Source organism: Falco cherrug, chromosome 6 (assembly GCF_023634085.1).
Source record: "Falco cherrug isolate bFalChe1 chromosome 6, bFalChe1.pri, whole genome shotgun sequence".
In the NCBI taxonomy this organism is placed as follows: Eukaryota; Metazoa; Chordata; class Aves; order Falconiformes; family Falconidae; genus Falco; species Falco cherrug.
In genome coordinates this window covers 84,049,243-84,067,662 of record NC_073702.1, presented here as the reverse complement: position 1 = coordinate 84,067,662, position 18,420 = coordinate 84,049,243, and the positions used below count along the sequence as shown (strand labels likewise).

Below are 18,420 nucleotides of genomic sequence, written 5' to 3'. Positions count from 1 at the left end.
ACTTAGTCTTGACTCATTCCATCATTTTAAATGTAATTATGTAGGACTCGGTGAAAAGAGCTCTCTTCCACCTACTCCCATGTGCTCGTCACTGCAAGAAAGCTATCATCTGGTCCTATGAGCAAAAAACCTCTCACATAACTGTCTGTGACAACAAGAAGGGAATCTTGAGCTTCTGAAGACATACTACATCTATGCGCATGTAATTAAAACTGCAGAAAAGAGCAGTCATCATTTATGGAAGCTCCTGTCAGACTCCTGCAATCCTGGAACAAGAAGTATGCATTGCAGGACTGAACTTACATACATGTATGTTTATGTATTTAGCCATTACTCCTGAAAGAAGGTACCAGTAAACAAACAACTTCCAAGAACATAACCTCTACTAAGATAACATGTGAAGGGTTTGGGGTTGGGTTGTTTGTGGTGTGGTTTTTTATTATTTTTTTTTTATGTGAGTTTGTCAGCAAATAATTTAGTTTACGCCTTGAAGTGACTCAACTTTTAATCCTCTCACATTGTTTCTTATATAAACACACAAGAAACTCAGAATTATAAATCTTTTGCCTTTAAATAAAACTGTGAAGCCAACAGATTTAATTAATTTGGGGGGATTAAACCTGAATTACTACTATTCAAAATTTTTTTTCTGGCAAAACAGAGACCAAATTGAATCATATTCTGTCAAACAAATACGTTACACCCAACCAGCTCGGAAAAGGCATGTAAATACAGGCTTAGGTTTGAAATAAGAGCCCATGCGCAGGATTTACAATTGTCACTCAGGCCAAACAAGATTCTCAGGGGCAGCAAAGAATCAAACTTGTGGGTTCAAACACACACTTCTGACTTCTCAAGAACACATTTAAGTTTGAGACTATACTATTGTCCTTGGCAGGGCTTCTTCCAAAGGCTTTGAAGGATTAACAGGAACATGGTACACAGAGACTGTCAGTCCCAGCTGTGCTCCTGCCCTTGCTGCACAGACCACCCAGCTACTCCTGAGGTAGCTCCAGGATTTCTGCATTTGATAGTTAAATGCTTTCAGGCAAAGTGATGGTAACTTCAGATCCCCTGAAAACACCAGGACAAAGCATGACGCTTGGAGGGCTGCTCAATGGCCTGCATGGTGACAGCAGGGCTACAGGACAGCCATCTCACAAGCCACTCGGATGAAAACTCTTCCCTTTGTGAGACACAGGCACTGGCCCCTCCCACTGAAGCTATAGCATGTGATATGAAACATATGGAGAAAGAAAACATCTGACATGCAATTAGGACAGAAAGAGTGGTGTGTGCTAAGGAAGAGGAATGTGACAGCAAGGCTGCAGTTCTTGCTCAAGTGGATGCTACCTGGGCTACACAAGATGTAACCATGACCTGCAAGCAATGAAAACCAGAAGAACTAGATGTTCAAAACTCCTTAGAACAAACGACATAATGCTATCTTGTATGGTGAATGAATGACCTATGCTAAGATAATGATATCCCCCTTCTTACCCAATGATGCTCCTACTACAGTAATGAGTTCTGTGGATGTACAGGCATTGAGCTAGGCTGCTTTAAGCACTTTTGGTCCAAAGTCTTCTCTTGAGAACACTTTTTTTGCCTGATCAGCTCATCTCTTGACCTGCAAAGATGTTCCACACTGCCCTTGGGCTAAAGAGCAAATCTACACAACCCAAAGAAAATCTGTCACTTCACTTGCGGAGAAAGCATAACAGCTCTTAAAGTATCTGTTTCGTTTCCTTTTCAGTATTCAACCTGACTGCTTTCTACAATTTAAAGTAATCTCATAGCAGAAACTCTTCCATTTGCCCCAAAAGGGGATTAGGACTTCTTGGAAATATTTTTAAAATAAACAGTTTCCTTACCCTGTTTAAACAATGACTGTTTAAGCCAGAGTCAAAATGACTCAGAGGAGTTGTACTTGTCATTGTACAATATTCAGCATGATCTACAATGTGACCATGCAGCAATGACCTATATTAATCATGGGCCAAAGCGTAATTAAGGTAAAATTAATGGCCTGTGATGGTCTGGCAACTGATGTCCATGTTCTCACCTTTTCTGTTGGCTTGCCAGACTACTGCACTTCTGGTGAAGAACTCTTCTGCAACTGGGGCCGAGCACAGGAATCCCTTTTGCACAGGCAGACTCATAAACAGACAAAAAAAAAAAAAAATGGACTCAACTTGTTTGAGCATACACAGGAATTCTTTCCACGCTGCTTACAGCATAAACTGTTTGGCAGAAGACCACTGACTAATCTACCTAATTCAAAACTGCCCTATTGTCTCTATGATCAAAATGAGCGAGAAAATTGTCTGCTGATATATTATCCTTGAGTAAGGGAGAAAACATTTCACTTCTGATCTATTTGATTTAAAACACCATGTCTTTGTATAAAGAAAGCCTACAGTCTTCCAGTATGGACCCTAATTCTGCCTTTCTTCCCCTGTACAAGAGCTCCCAAATGCCTTAATCCACAATCACGCATGCCCACTTTTTTTTTTTTTCTCCAACATACATTATTTGCTTCTCTCCTGTGACATACTGATGGTTCTGATTGCAGTTCACATTAATGGTGAAGCACCTGCTACACTGACACATAACAGTACTGGCTTACATTTGTCATTGAAGAATTTTTCAGCAACCCACTTCAGGGAAACTGTTCCCTACCACAGCCTTATAGTTTAGTGAGAAATATACTGCAGCCTTAGAAATAAAAAAAAAAAAAAAAAAAAGAGCATCAAGCACAAAAGCTTTAACAGATGGCTGGGAAACTGGAAACCCACTTCCAAACTACTTCCTCTAGCTGAACACCTGGAAAAAACATCATAATTTGTCCCATCCTGTGGCAAATATCCCATGAAATTAACTAACCCTGAATAAAGCAATTTTTTGGGGGGTGGGACAGAGAAGCTTTTTATTAAAGCAGATTAGCAGTTCCATTTTTCAGAGGGCAAAAAATAAAACCCTTTGCATAAATGAGTCATTAGTAACCAGCAGTTTACAAACTCACAAGCATATCAAGATTCAAGTGCATCCTACCATGATGGAGTCACATTAAAATTATATACAAAGACTTCCAAAAGCCAAACCTTGACATTTCTCCCTCATTGCGAGGTGTCTGTGTGAACGCTTATGTATGTTCAAGACAGGAATACACTGTAATGAACTATTTCACCACCACTTCCATTATCTCATGCCTGCCATAGCCTCCAGGCTCCCAGTCCCTCACTTCGAGGCAACTTCTACATTCTCCTGGAAACAAGAAGTATCTACCTAGACTTTCAAGCTGTAATAGTAATGCTGAAGTTTTAAAGCATTGGCTGCTTCAAATCCATGAATGACAGAAACAACCTTCCCCAACTCCTCCCCATTAACTAGAGTTATTATTAAGCTTTAAACCCTTCTGGGTGGCCAGCCTGTTTCTGCAATCAGGTAACTGTCCCCACCACCCTACTCTGAATTTTGACTAAACAGAAATAACACGAACAGCAAAAGGGAACTCCCATAGCACTAACTCAGTGAAAATTAGACAGTATTGTGTCCATCTGCTGTCTAAGCTGAAGGGTTTAAAAGTTTTCTGAGGCGGTAATATAGCTGTTTTGGAACTGCAGAGACCTATTGGTCATGCCTGAAAAAAAGTCAAGTTACCTTGACTGTAGCTAGCTGACTAATTTTTACAGGCTTTGTCAGAAAACTTATTCCTCAGTCCACAGTTATTTCTCTCAAGTTTTTGTACTGAAGTTATTATGCAGTAAAGTTGCTTTGTAGCATATAAACTTTTGTGCATTTAAGCTCAACTCTCATTACAATTTCAAGGAACTCCTGAAATATAAGATTGGCACTAAAAGTTTTTACATATCACCATGGGAATTCACAAATCACTACTTACACTTTCCACCCTCACCCCCACCCCACCCCCAGTATGGAAACTGCAACACTCAGCTGACATTTTCTGTAACTTTCATCTCAAAGATCAACAAACAATACAGAAGCAACACAAACTTGTAAGACACCAAAGGTGCGCAAAAGGAAAACAAAGCAGCTGGTACACAGTCTGTCTACATAGTGCATTTTTATATTATTCCTCCCCCCACCCCCCCACCAAGAGGCCTAAAAAAGCTTCAGCTACAGCTATTTTAAATCCTCAGGGCTGGCAGAACATAGAGTGCACATAGTAGGTGTTCCGTGCAAAGCTGGAGATGACTTTAGAGGAGCTACGAACTGGCATAAGTAAATAGGAGCTAATGGAACATTGCTAATTCATACCCACCCAGATGTTAGCCCATGTTTCTTTACACTACGCTCTTCAGGACAAAATGTTGCAATACATCATTTCTACAGCTGTTTGCACACCATATTTGAAATTACAAAAGTAAAACTAGCCTTTCAGTCAAACGTACAATGCAAATTCAACCTTATATCCTCCAGCCGACTCATGAATAATTTCCACATTTTAATGACCTTTTCTTTGCCCAAATTAGACATTTTAGTTAAATTTATATGACCATCACTTTAGATAAAGTTCAGAAGATTAAGAAATACTCAGTAACTATTTTGCAAACGTAGCTGACCGTGCAAAGCTTTAACATACAATCATTTATCCAGTTTAAAGCATTCTGCACTACATTACTGCTGATGCCATTTTCACATATTTACGTGATATCCCAGTGACATCCATGATAACAGCTCAAGTGTACGTAACATTTCACTACATCCAGACAATGAAGATTTAGCAAGCAAGGTAAGACTGGCTACTAAATAGTGCAGTCTAGCAATCTATTAATACCATTGAAACACCAAGTTAAAGCCATTGAAAACTGCTTGACTGATAAAAATCACTAGATGCTCATCTTTTTGCTCCAATATAGACATTCAGCTCTCAGTCAGAATTCTTTCTGTCTACATTTTGCTGAAAAGATAAAATGGCAAAACATCACAAATCTATAATCAATCACATTCCTATTACAGCAATACTGGATCAAGGACTTTTCACTCTTCAGACTCAGAATGGAACTTTCTTGCCTTCACACACACAATACAATTGGGGTTTAATATGTAAAACTTCAACTCTGCTCCACACATGCTGTTTCACTCAAGTTTCCTCAAGGAGTCATGTGTTTTGCACACCTGAGATCTATTAACATGCACAATCAAAACCAAAAATTCCTACCTGAAGTTGTGGATAACAACCTCTATTCTTATGATTTTGACCTTAATTAGCTATTTAGAATATCTGTTTCAGTTCCATGGAACTACTTCCAGCTCGAAACTGAAAGTCTTTTTTAACGCACATAGATATATATACACACATACCACTGCAATAGAACCAAACTTGTAAATAACACGCAAACAAGAATATTTGGAATAATTATATAGCTAACCAGCAGAGGGGAAAAAAGGAGAATAGAAATTCAGAAGGGAAATAATAATCCTCAAATGAAGGGTTCTAGGCTGTCTGTTACTCTGAACTAGGATCAGAGGAAGAGTATTACTTAAGCATATCGTCACGTGAAAATAACTATGCGTATTATAGCTTTAATCTCATTTAAATTAATGTCATTTAACTGCTGCAAATAGTTTAGGGATATTTATTTCAATTTATTTTGCTTAAGTTGATTAGGACAGTCCTTGAAGGATGTCTTGTACATGTACACTCCACACCGCTACCCAAACAAGAGCAACTGGCCAAGAATTTCCAGACTTTGTATTTCTGTTTCATTTTAACTAGGGGAGGGCAATACCTTTGGTAGAAGAAAATGGGAGGATTTTTGAACCACTGCTACTGGAAAACTACAGAAAAATTTTATAAATAAAATCCACGGGTAAAACTGTGCAGAAAAAACTCTATACTTTTCCTTGTCCAAACTTAAAAAAAAAAAGCGGGGGGGGAAGGAAAGTGAAATACAGACCAAACTGAAAATTTGCCCAAATCCAAAACAAACAAAAAAAACCAACCAGCCTTTAGCTTAATAGTGCTAGGTGTCACACCACACCGTTAAGGAAGATGGAAACACAGCCAGATGATGTATACATGCAGTCATCAAATTTATGAACACTTCTTCTATACTGCCTCCTCTTAATGTTTTACCTTTTCAGGTTTAACTTTCTGCATGAGCTAACCAGGCATGATGAGTGAACATTTCCTGCACCTATTCATTACTCTTAATCATTAATAATCCAAGACAGTTGGCATCGGAGTTCGAGGGAGTGAGGAAGTGTTGGCACTAAAGTTTTCTAGTACATACGGTCAGGCTCTAGCATAACTTACCAGCTGAACCACTAGAATTCTCAAATTTCTCACAGAAATGCTTCTTTTTAAAGGACTATTTTGGAAAACAGTACAGTAACTAAATTCCATTCCCTAAACTGTCAATACTAACCTGGAACTAGCCATGAGTTTGGTGCATGACTTTCTATAATCCATACAGAAATTAAATTAACAATTTAATATGTAAATTCAATCCAGTTGCCAATGAAACCACAAAGCCTTGCACTTGTTCTCAGTGAGGTCAGGAGCAGCAGCATTATCATTGGAAAAACCCAGCAAAAGGCCACCAAAAGTTATTTTTTTTATATAGTAAAAAAATAAACGCATAATGAAGGAAAATAGGGGCTAAACCAAAAGCTAACACCACCACAGTTTCAAACACACTGTCAATTAAAAAAAAAATCTGAATAATTGAAAGGAACAATCTTGAAATTGAGGGGGTTTTGGTATTATTAACATTAAGATTCAGAAACACTCTTCTTATGACATTGCAACGCCCAATTCCAACTCCAATACAGAAAGCAGGATCAAAGTCATACAAGTCACACAACCACAAAAGGCTACAACACAAGCGTTCTCAGTATTCAACTGTACCTGTCATATAAATCAATACATAATGCAAATAAATTCCCACCCATCCCATTACGAGGAGCCATATCAAGGAAATATCCCCACCTTTAAAAAAACCCAAAAGGATTAGGTTTTGTGGGTTTTGTTTGTTTTTTTGGTTTTTTAAAGGAACTTTTGCTCTCCATAATAGCTATAAGAATAGTTATGACAATGAAATGTTAAGAGAAACAGAAGCAAAACTGTACAGCTGATGGAAAATGAGTGCCTTATTCCTAGAAGCAAACCAACATATCAAGTTAAATAAGTTGATGAGATCTGACACAGAGAAAGATAATGGTCACCCACATGACTCATTGTACCATGGAAAGTTTCAAACTGCTACAAGGATAAGATCTCTGCATGCTAATATTGGCAGATTGCTAGATTTTTTTAGCTACATTAAAAAGTAATCGGTATGTTATGAATTGTTTTGATTTCAATACTTTCTTCTTGGAAACAAAAGTATCTGATCACATTTATTTTTGAACCTCCATTTTCTTAACTTGCAAATATAACAGCGAGTTAGAATTGTGTATGTGTGATAATGTTGTGGTAAATAAATTACACTGAAATTTTTTAGGCCTGAACATCTTCAGCTGTATCCTGGATCTTAATGGATCCCCTGATCATTGCTGTCAGCCTACAAGAGTCACATAACCTTCAGTCTCCTGTTTCAGGCATTTAAAAGTTTGATTTTACCAAACTGATAATTCAGGAGCTGCTCCTGGAAGCTCACATCAGCAACAGATTTGATCACAAGTTCCCTGAAAAGCTTCAGCATGTAATGTTTCACAAAGGTCCTGGACTCCGAGTACCTATTCACTGAACCACATTTACGGATGACGGACTCAACATACACTTACTTAAATGAGCAGCTGAAAGTCCTACATTCTTTTTTTTCAACCTGATTCAAGAAAGTGTTTAGTACAAATCTACAAAACTAAATCCATGCTCACTTAGCATTCCTGAAGAGAAAGTCTTTCCAGAATTACGATTTTCATTTTAGAACTTAATATTGTCTGCTTCCCTGTCTCCTCCCCAAACAACAACATACAGTAGTAAGAATCATACTATCCATTCAGCTTCAATATTTTATTCACAGATGGCAATACATTATGCTGAATGCAGAAGTTGATATGACAAATGACGTTTTTCTTCCCTAAACTGGGTGGAAATGTAAATAGCTTTAAAACTCTCCTTGCTGCTTGTAAAAATGTGCTTTTAATGATGGATCACTTGGGTTGTGCTTATGAGAAACATAGCTCATATAAAATATGATCTTCAGAATCATAGTAATGAAAATCAGATTTGAATGAACACTTTCATTAACTTTTTAGCAGTAAAATAAACATCAAAAAATCTTTCATCACTGGGTATGAAACTAAAACTTTGATAGCAGCACAAAAACCCAAACTTATCAGTTCCCAAAGAGTTTGGACATTAAAGAAAGAATCACAGCAGTTTTGTGTCTGAATTCATACAAATTTGTAGCTTAAAGTTCTATCCATGAGATCTAGCTCAAGCTGGAAGCATTCAAACTAACATAATTGCAAAAGAAAACCAGAAATTTCTGGACAGACTGCAGCAGAAAGCGATCATGTCTTGGGCAGTCTTTAAAGACCAACTGAAAGGTTTCTATGCATTAAAGAAAAAGACACCAAAAGCGGATTTGATGCCCTACCATTTTTCAAGGATGAGCAAATATATTGCTCTTTTTATAAACCTTCTGTGATGGGTTGCCCCTGGCTGGATGCCAGGTGTTCACCAAAGCCACTCTATTAGTCCTACTCCTCAACTGGACATGGAAGTAAAAAAATGTAAGGAAGGGCTCATGAATGGACATAAGGACAGGGGGAGATCACATGCCAATTACCATCACAGACAAGACAGACTCAAGTTGGGGAAGAATTCATTTAATTTATTCCCAATCAAATCAGAGTAGGATAATGCAAAAAACAAACACACACACACACACAAACCACCAACCGAATTTTAAAAACACCTTCCCCCTACCCTTCCCTTCTTCCTAGGCTAAACTTTTGTCCTGATTTTCTCTGCCTCCTCCACCACAGTAACACAGAGGGATGAGGAACGGGGTTTGCAGTCAGTTTATCACACATTGTCTCTGCCACTACTTCCTCTGCAGTGGGAGGACGCCTCACACTCTTCCCCTCCTCCCTGAGGTCCCTGTCACAGGCTGCAGTGCTTCACTAACTGCTCCAGCGTGGGTCCTTTCCATGGGGTGCAGTCCTTCAGGAACAGACTGCGCCAGTGTGGGTCCCAACAGGGTCACAACTTCTGCCAGCAAACCTGCTCCAGCCTGGGCTCCTCTCCCCATAGAGAGGTCGTGCCAGGAGTCAGTTCCAGCACAGGCTTCCCATGGGGACACAGCCTCCTTTGGGCACATCCACCTGCTCTGGTCCTCCACGGGCTGCAGGTGCTATCTGCTCCATCATTAACCTCCATGGGCTGCAGTGGCACAGCCTGTCTCACCATAGTCTTCATGGGAATATCCGCTCTGGCCCCTCAAGCACCTCCTGCCCTCCTTCTGCACTGCCCTTGGCATCTGCAGAGTTGTTGCTCTCACATATTCTCATGCCACTCTTCAGCTGCTATTGCTGTATGGCACAGTAACTGTTTCCCCTTCTTCAATATGCTGTTCCAGAGGTTCTGCCATGGTTGCTGGTTGGCTTGTCCTCGCCCAGCGGTGGGTCTGACTTGGAGCCAGCTGGCACTGGCTCTATCAGCCAAAGGGGAAGCTTCTAGCAGCTTCTCACAGATGCCACCCCTGTAACCCCGCCACTACCAAAACTTTGCCACACAAACCCAATACACCTTTTTTAATCTTGCTTGCACATTTGTGCCTCTTAAGCATTCCCTTTGGCAAACAAACACAGCTTTCATTGAGTTGAGTGAGAATGAAAATTACTGACTCAGTAGTGAACAGTATAAACACCGTCTGCTGCTTCTGAGAAGTACAGTTCATCTTCGCCTTCCATGTAATTGCTTTCACAAAACTACTGGCTTGGGTTTTTTTTAAGTGCCGATATGGAATGGGAGGAAAACTAATAGTCACTCATATTTTTATTTAAGAGTCCTGGTAGGCACTATGCTATTTAAGTGAAAGATGAATGTATTACTGAAAAGGAAAAACCTGCCAATCTGACACACATATGCCTGTCTATCAATAACAAAGTCAAGCACCATCTTAGGTTTTGTTGATATATTCCCTTATCACACTGCAGTTTAAGATAAAGGAAAAGAACTAATACATTTGCCCACCACATCATCACTAGCCAGTAGCTACTGAACTGCAATTTCCAGAAACGGAGCTACAATTCTCATTGCTTTTCTATTTGTATTAGTTCTCTTTGCATTGTACAGCATTTTAAAAAAACTATTTGCTACTGCACAACCCTTTACCCCTACAGCTGTAGTCCTACAAGTTTCTCTTCCACACACACAAAGGTTAGCCCATTCAACTGTCTGCTTCAATGTAGACCTCCTTTCTTTCAACAGGATTTGTTCTAAAGTCATTCTTTGTTAGCTTTTTTACACTGCATCCAGACACTAGAGATCATTTTTTTTCCATCTTCCAGAGAAAATCTGTGTCCTTTCTCTTAAAAGTGAACTTTTCCGTCTCGTTCCACAGGAAATCCAAAATAATTTTATATAAAAAAGTACCCAGAAAAAGAACACAAAGACATCTGAAGTAAGCAACACTATCCTCCACCAAGCCTCCTTACTAAATTTAACCCCCCCGGATTTACCTCGGCAGCTCTAGATCCAAGATGGGACTCCAATTCTTTTTTTCCAGTCCTCTTTAAGAGGCACTTTGTTAAAGTGACTTTACTTTGCTTGTTCTCTATTTATTGGGAGATGCTTTCTGCAATAGGTATTTTAGAAAGATATTTACTTCATAAATATTCCAGGGATCATTTCTCTTCCACGAATCCTGAAAGTAAAACACACTCAGCATTTCTTCGCTACAGCATTTTGTAATGCTCTTTTAGGTTTTATTACAAAATTTTCTTTAAGATTTCCCAGTTAACAAAGCCAAATCACTATGCCAATAAAAGGAACAACCAAGAGCTACAACTTTAAGAGAGATTTCTAGCTTTGACTGCTTGAAAATTATAACCTTGACATTATACAAAGGGCTCCAGAGGGCTCTCCAAAAAGAGGTGTTGTGACAAGAGAAAGCTGCAGAGCTGTGGCCTTGCATGCAATTGCGTTTTCAATATTTGCCTTCTACCAATTATTATTTGCAAAGTTAACAGTGTGTTGGATGGTGGGGGCACTATGTATACGGAAACATACATTAATAACACCCAAAAGAGCCAGTCTTGACATCTAGTGAAGCACTATGCCTTTGACTATCCTCTTAGTTTCCTTAATTTACAGTTATCTTGTTCTTACCCTTCACCTGTCCTTATGCTCCTTTCTCACACAGCCTTCCTCCACTGCAATCAACAACCTCAGAAACTTAGCTCCCCCTAAAAACGTATGTTTTCACTACCTCAAATTCTACCACAGACAAGAACACCAATCATGGACTCATAGTCCAAGGCAGCTGCATTTCATTGCACTGTTCCTCAGATATTTGGCATATGCACATCTGTTACATGTCCTGATTTGTGTGCGTATATACGGATAACTTTCCTTGTCTCCTTGTTATCAAGAAAGATGGCAAGGTAAAATGCAAACAGCAATCCATTTTGATGAAAGAGAGAAGGATGCTTAAGCTGAAAAAGAAAAGTAGAGATAAAGCACTACCTAATTCTGACTTCATTAATTTGGACTGTTTGTTGTCCAGCTAATCCCAAAGCCTATTTGGGTTTTTCCTGCACATCCACTGTCAGTGCCGAAGGACAGACATACTATGAGAGAAGATGTAGCAATTTATATTGAAATATCATTATCAGAGATAAAAATCTGCAGAGTGTTCCACAGGGTGATGTATTTTATCTCTGAGGAGACACAGTGTACTGCAATTATTTTGTTAGAAGCAAGTATGCACCTTTGTTCAGCAACTGGAGAGGATTAATAAAGAGATAATTCTGAAAATGTTAAACTTCTGTTCTTCCATGACAGTTTTGAGTGTGTGCATTACTCCCCTTCTTTTTAAAAGAAAGTTCCTTAATCCTTTGAATAGTTCTTACTATTGTGCTTATTACACATCGAGATTGAATTCTCCTACTAATTGTCTGCAGTGAAGTTCAAAAGGATTTGTTGCTATAGCAATACCTCATGTTGATTCAGAAATTAATGATAAAAGAAGTGACAATTAGTACTATTAATTTTTACTAGAGAAGCATGGGAGAGTGCTAAAAGGCTGCTGGCCAAAGAAAGCAGTAAGATTTTGCATAGGTGACCAATACAGAGCTTGCAGCTATAAAAACCAATCATAATGGATATTTCATGCTTCAGTATGTGCAGCATGAATGTTGCTGCCTTAATATCCCGAGACAGACCCAGCCTCCGTTGTGTTTCAGGAAGTCCTACGCGAGCACAGGGCTGTGTCTCCTTTCATACATAACAGCACCCTGTGGGACAAGCTCCCCTACGTTAGTCTAAGGAAGGGGAATTTAATTTTTCCCTATAGACTTGACACTTATTTCAGGGTTTTGCAGACCTTTCTTTTGCATTTTTAGTGAATGCAAGTACGTCGCTTCAAGATAATGACCTGCTTGCTCTCATTCCTGAGTAACAGCCATGAAGCCAGTATGTGTTTTCCAGGTCATATGAAACCCAAAGTAGTAATTAATATTCTACCACTAGGACTGCTATTATCTCACCAAATTATTTGGGTTTGTTGCAGCCCAGTACCTTCTACAAAACATTTAAGGTTTTAGAAAGAATGGTCTTGACTTACTATTTCAATCCTATCAAGGATAGCATTGCTCCACATAACTGTTTATAATGCAAGGCTGAAGAAACGGAAATGCTTTCCTTCTTCACTAGGTACTTAGTAAGATTTTTTAAAAGTATGCTTTGACAGCCTTAATAATGTATTTTCTGCTATTTGAAACCTGAGCAATTACTGAAGGCAATAAATTTACTTATTTCATAATGAAGTGATGGAGTTGTAGGCTAGTGGCAGTTTGCCCCTCAGAGCTATTTTATAAATCCTTGTGGATGATACATAGCATTTTTTCCCCTTCAAAACTGTCAGGGTTATTTCCGTTAGATGCTACAGATAATACGTCAGACCCTCGTGCAGGAATGTTGGAAAGATTTATCAAAACCCACGAAACCTAGATGCTGGAGGGGCTTTTTCCTACTTAAGAGAAGGAGAGGCAGGAATGATGTGGCTGCAGGACAATGCATGTTGTCACTACACTATAGACTTGACCTGGAAAGTGGTCCCTTTACATCTCACATGAAACTCTAAGGCCCATGAAAAGCCCTTGGGCTCTAGTACACCTAATGTTGTTCAGATAAGGTAGTAATGGACAGAACTGTTAACGGTACACATGAACACAGAGCTAAGCAGGCAAGCAACGTCACACAAGACACCCCAGCCAACCACAGGCATTGAGATTACATCATTTTCTTTAACACAAGTGAGGCACATCAGAGACTTGCCCTAAAAACTCCAAGCATTTCTATGTTAATCCCATTCCCCCTCAAGCTCTCAGTCCTCTATGAACTTAAATGTAAGAGGGAAACGTCTGACTTTCTGTATTATAAGCTTTTGCATGTCACGGTTAACCTTGTTCCATGGGGATATACTGAGAATGCAGAAGGACAGATTATCATCTACACACACTGAGAGATTATCCTTACACGTCATCACACTGCCATCTCATTCAGAGGGAGAAAGAAAAAAAAAAAAAATCTATCAGAAATACTCATTATAGAGCACAATGCCATCAACTGTTGAATGTAATAATCCTGAATCCCTGTGCCCGTCCCACCAATCACTTTCACTACCCTGACAAGAGCTTGATACAAACTTGCAGAGCAGCCCCAAACTCCTGGAGATCAATACGAGACGTAACACTCAGAACAGAGAGGGGACAAATTATCAGATGGTTGGTCTGCAGAGAGCTCTGTGGTACTGTGACTACACTGCTGTATTACATCCAGCTAAATGAACAGAAACCTGAATTTGCTTGCAGGGAAGTTTTCTAAATTAAACAGTGAGGGTTTTGTTTACCTTTCCTCCTCTGTTTCTCTGCTTTCATTCTAAAGTTGGAGTAATAACATTGACTGCATTTTCGAATCATAGCCAGGAAAGCATTTTCCCACAATCCATACTCTAGCTGTATTATTAAATATTTCTCTGTAACCATCTTAATCAAGATTAATTTACAGAAGTATCAAACTGCCTCTAGCTCTTATTTGAGCAACTGAGTATTTATCATTCATAATACAAATTAAATCTTTCAGGTTTGTTTTTCCAAAACTTTCCCAACCATAGAAAAGACCTTGCCTTCAGTTTGCAAACTTTTCATGAGAAAATTCACTTAAGCCTACCTTCCTTTACACTAATTGATGCCTCCACCATGAAGCCACATACTCTGAATAGGCAAGAGGGTTAATCTTCCATGCTCTTCTATTTTACACGCAGTAATTTCAATAATTTACATTCAGGATAATGGCTTTTCCTTGCCCTCACTGAATCTCTTAGCCAGGCTTGCACACAGAAGACTGTGTTCCGATGGCACACAACCAAGGTACAAGGAGTAGAAAGTGTCGCAGCACACTCTTGTCCTCTCTTAAAACAAAAACAAGACAAACAACTCCTGAGCATGAAGTCCCAAACTAAATATAGCATGTCAGGCTTACACTAGATTAATTTCTTCTGTTCTGCACCCCAACACCATCAGAAACATACCCCTATGTATATTCTAGAACGCTTTGTCAGACGGACTGAAAGGCACAGTTCATGGGTTTAGAGGTGTAGTTCATACACACACTCCCAGCATCTCTAAGCGACAGTTTCACACATTGCAGCAGCCGTGCAGTCTAGCAAAACTGATGTTTTTCTATTGAAGAAAGGCACAGAATGAAGTCACGGGGGATGCAGCAACACTGTTGAATGAATTTGCAAAACAGACTGCTTTTAGTGTTACACAGACTTTTCCATTTTCATTCCAAGCTTACAGATCCATTTAAACATCTGTTACATATGCACAAACTAAGGTACTTAAATATGATAGAAATGGTATTGCATATCCTCTCCCACATATTCTTGTCCATATTGCTCCTTATTTTAAAGCCTAATTATACGTCTTCACTAAATGAAAAGTTGCCACTACAGTAAAGGACACTAATAATATTAGTAAACTGTTCTATCATCTTACGTACTAAACTCAACAACCATGCATGTACACACACTGAGCAGCGCTTCCACTGCCTTCAAATATCTTGTAGATGCTTTATCTCATCCTCAGAGTATACTTCTCCTTAATGGCAAACCAGCCATAATATGATAGTGGGGAAAATTAATTAAGGTCATCCAGATCACTTCAAACTTTCTTCTAGTGTCAAGCACCTTCTGCACTCCTTCCCCTTCCTTTTCGAGTCACATAACACTGCATAAGCACAGTAAATGCCAGGACAAAGTACGCATTTAGGCTTTCTGTGTGCTAAAATCAAGACTGAGGGAGGAGGGAAGGTATGAAAACAAGAACTATAACGTTGCAGTATTTATGTAGGAAAGATTTCCACCTTAGTCATCACAAGATTTTTCTTTAACATTTGAGGACCCTGAAAACATTCATAGCACTAAGACTAAAATCCAAATACTAATGCAAGAAAGGAAGGCTGAATAGTTTGAAAGCAGCAACTTTAGCTTTAGAATGAAGAGTGCCCTAAGTGTGACAATTCTTTAGACCAGCTTACAAATTAACCAAGACATTGTAATCCCTAACAGTAACACTCAGAACTTTCAGTTAAGACACCATTGAGCACTATGCTTGTGAAGTTTCATAAGGTCACGGTTGGCTTTCACCATGAAAACTTCCGAGACTGCTGCTCTGAAAGATACTGGTAAGATGTTTGATGTAGACTATATTACTACAAGATTAAATTTAAATTTCTTTCAGTAATAGAAATAAAAATGGATTGTACTTGACGATACACAGATGTACAATATAAAGTATGCATTCGGCTCCCTCCAGAAAGTTACTATTCATCTTCTTCAGAAGGACTTGAATCTGCACCTCACAACAGTTTCTGTAATAAATGAGGTTCTATTTCCTTTCACATTTCATTCAAAAAGATACCAAACTCAATTTCTGGATTTGGCGGCAAAGTGCAGCTCATAGAACAAAAAAAGAAAACTTGCAACCTGTTTTGATATAGCTGGCAGCAAGTCAGGTGAATTTCATACTAGATTATCCCTGGAGGATTTCACTGCTTGCTATTAAAATCTAGCAAAACTGCTACATCCAAAAGAGTCCAAGAGAATGGTTTTCAGTGTTTCAGTTCCAGTCTTGTTCCCTAAAGCTGAAGTTACCCTGTTAACACGCACATGGCACCAAAGCAAAAACATGGTACTTTGAATGAGATTCAGCACTGGCAAATCTAATCGTCATACTGCTCTACGGGGCAGTAAGATAAATGTAAAAGCTCCCGGTAAAAAACCAGATCTATTAAAAAATAAAGGGAAATTAACATTTTTAAAAGCACATAAAACATGAAAACTTTTTAGGCCACAAAACATCAGAAAACCCTGCAACGCTTCTTCCATGCCATGAAGAACTGCTGCTGTAAGAGCGACCGGCTTGCTTCCATGCTGACACACATTTCTGAAAGCCACCGAACCAGGCTTCCATTCTGGAAAACGCACTGTTAACCTACTACAGTCCTGGTCCAACACAAGCAAGCAAAAAACACTGACAGATTAAATATACAGAAGCAGATGAAATAAAATCAATACGTCATTCACCAACTTTGAGGTGTATAGGTATGCAAATAAAAAAAAAGTATAAACATTTCAGTCAATGTAGGGTATAAGCACAGGAAAAATATATCGCTTGGGCAAAAACATCCTCAGGACATATCCCAGCTTTTGTTTGCATTTTTTTTTTTTAAGTTTCTCGACGTGTGTCAGCAATGTTACAGTTCTTCTGTCTGTGGCTGCTTCTATATATGGTCAGCGCAGATATTTGCTGGGTTTTGCATTTTTCCATAAAGTAATCCCAGACAATCAAAAGCCTGTTAATCAGTAAGAAAACCCACAGCAGCTGATCCATCGCCCTGCACGCCTGAGCCCATCTAGGTCCCGCTGCCCCGAGACTTTCCAACACAGCGAAGGGCACACGGCTCGCTCTGGTTTTAAGTAAATTCTTGGGCTCTGCTGCTTCAGACAGCCCGGTGGGTGCGCCAGCCCGCGGACTCCTTCCCAAACTCCAGCTGCACGACAGTCCGCACCCCGGCACACCGCCCCGAGGAACCTCGCTTGATCCCGAACGGAGGAGACACCGCGCCGGTGCCCGGGGACGATGCGGGGGCAGCGGCCGGCCGGGGCGGGGGAGAGCACCGCGCACTGCTGCGCCCTCCCGCACCGCCCGGCGGGACAAGCCCGGCAGCCGGCGGCACGTCGAGCCGCGCTCCGGGTCTCCCGGGGCGCGCCGTGCTGCGCGGTGCCCGCTCCCACCGGCCCCACAGAGGGGCGAGCCCCCGGGCGCGCACGGCGGGGCGGCCGGTCCCTCGCCGCTCCAGGGGCGCAGCAGCCGCCGGCAGCGGCCGCTCCTCCGAGTCCCGCGGAGAGAGGGACGGCCCCGCCGCGGTCCGCGGAGCCCCCCGGCGGCCGCCGCCCCAAGCGCAGCCCCCCGCCCCGGGCGGACGGGGAGCGGCAGGCGGGGGGCCCCGCGGCTCCTCAAGCCGCCCCACCGCAGAGACCGTCCCCGCAACTTTCCCCGCGGGGATCCCCGCTGCGCTGCCGGACCGGGCGGTCCCGCACGTCGCTCCCCGCCGCCGGCACCCCACGCACAAGCGAGCAAAGCCAAACAAAAGCCCCAAGGACCCGGCGCTTCCCCTTCCTACCTGCCCGCTGCCCGGCGACCACGCGCCGCCCGCTCCGCTCCGCTCCGCGCCGAGCGCTCCCCGCGGCGCCCAGGTGGCGTTAGGAGCGCGCTTCCCACGGGCGGCGCGCCCCCGGCGGCCGGCACATCCCCCGCCGGGCGCCGCCGGGAGGAGGGCGCTCCGCACCCGCCCGCACCGCCGCCGCCACACCTGTGCCCGGGCAGCGGCGCCGCCTCCTTCAGTCTCGCCCCCTGGGCGGGCGGGGGCGCACCCGCACCCCTCGCCCCGCGCCCGCCGCCGCCCTCCCCATGCAGTCGCCGCACGAGGGGCACCCGGCCGCGCCGCCCGCCGCGCCGCGCCGCTCATTGGCCCGCCGGCCGCTGACCTCACGGGGCCCGGCCCCGCCCCCCCCGCCCCCCGCCCCCGGCCTGAGCGGGTGCCCCGGGGCGGCCCCCGCGGGGAGCGTGGCGGCAGCGGGCGGCGGCGGCACCTCGGAGGCGCGATGCCGGGCGGTCCGGCGCGCCCCTGCCCCGGGGGCCTGCTGCGGG

The 18,420-nt window shown here is 41.9% G+C and overlaps 1 protein-coding gene across 4 annotated transcripts in view; it reads right to left on the bottom strand.

The window, feature by feature from the left end:
- Positions 1-18,180, bottom strand: part of CHRM3 (cholinergic receptor muscarinic 3) — a 285,912-nt gene extending 267,732 nt beyond the window's left edge. For all 4 annotated transcript variants that reach the window (XM_055714898.1, XM_055714899.1, XM_055714901.1 and 1 more), the window contains exon 1: positions 17,894-18,180. The gene's annotated coding sequence lies outside the window, so the exon portion shown is untranslated. The remainder of the gene's footprint in view (positions 1-17,893) is intronic.
- Positions 18,181-18,420: the final 240 nt, after the last annotated feature.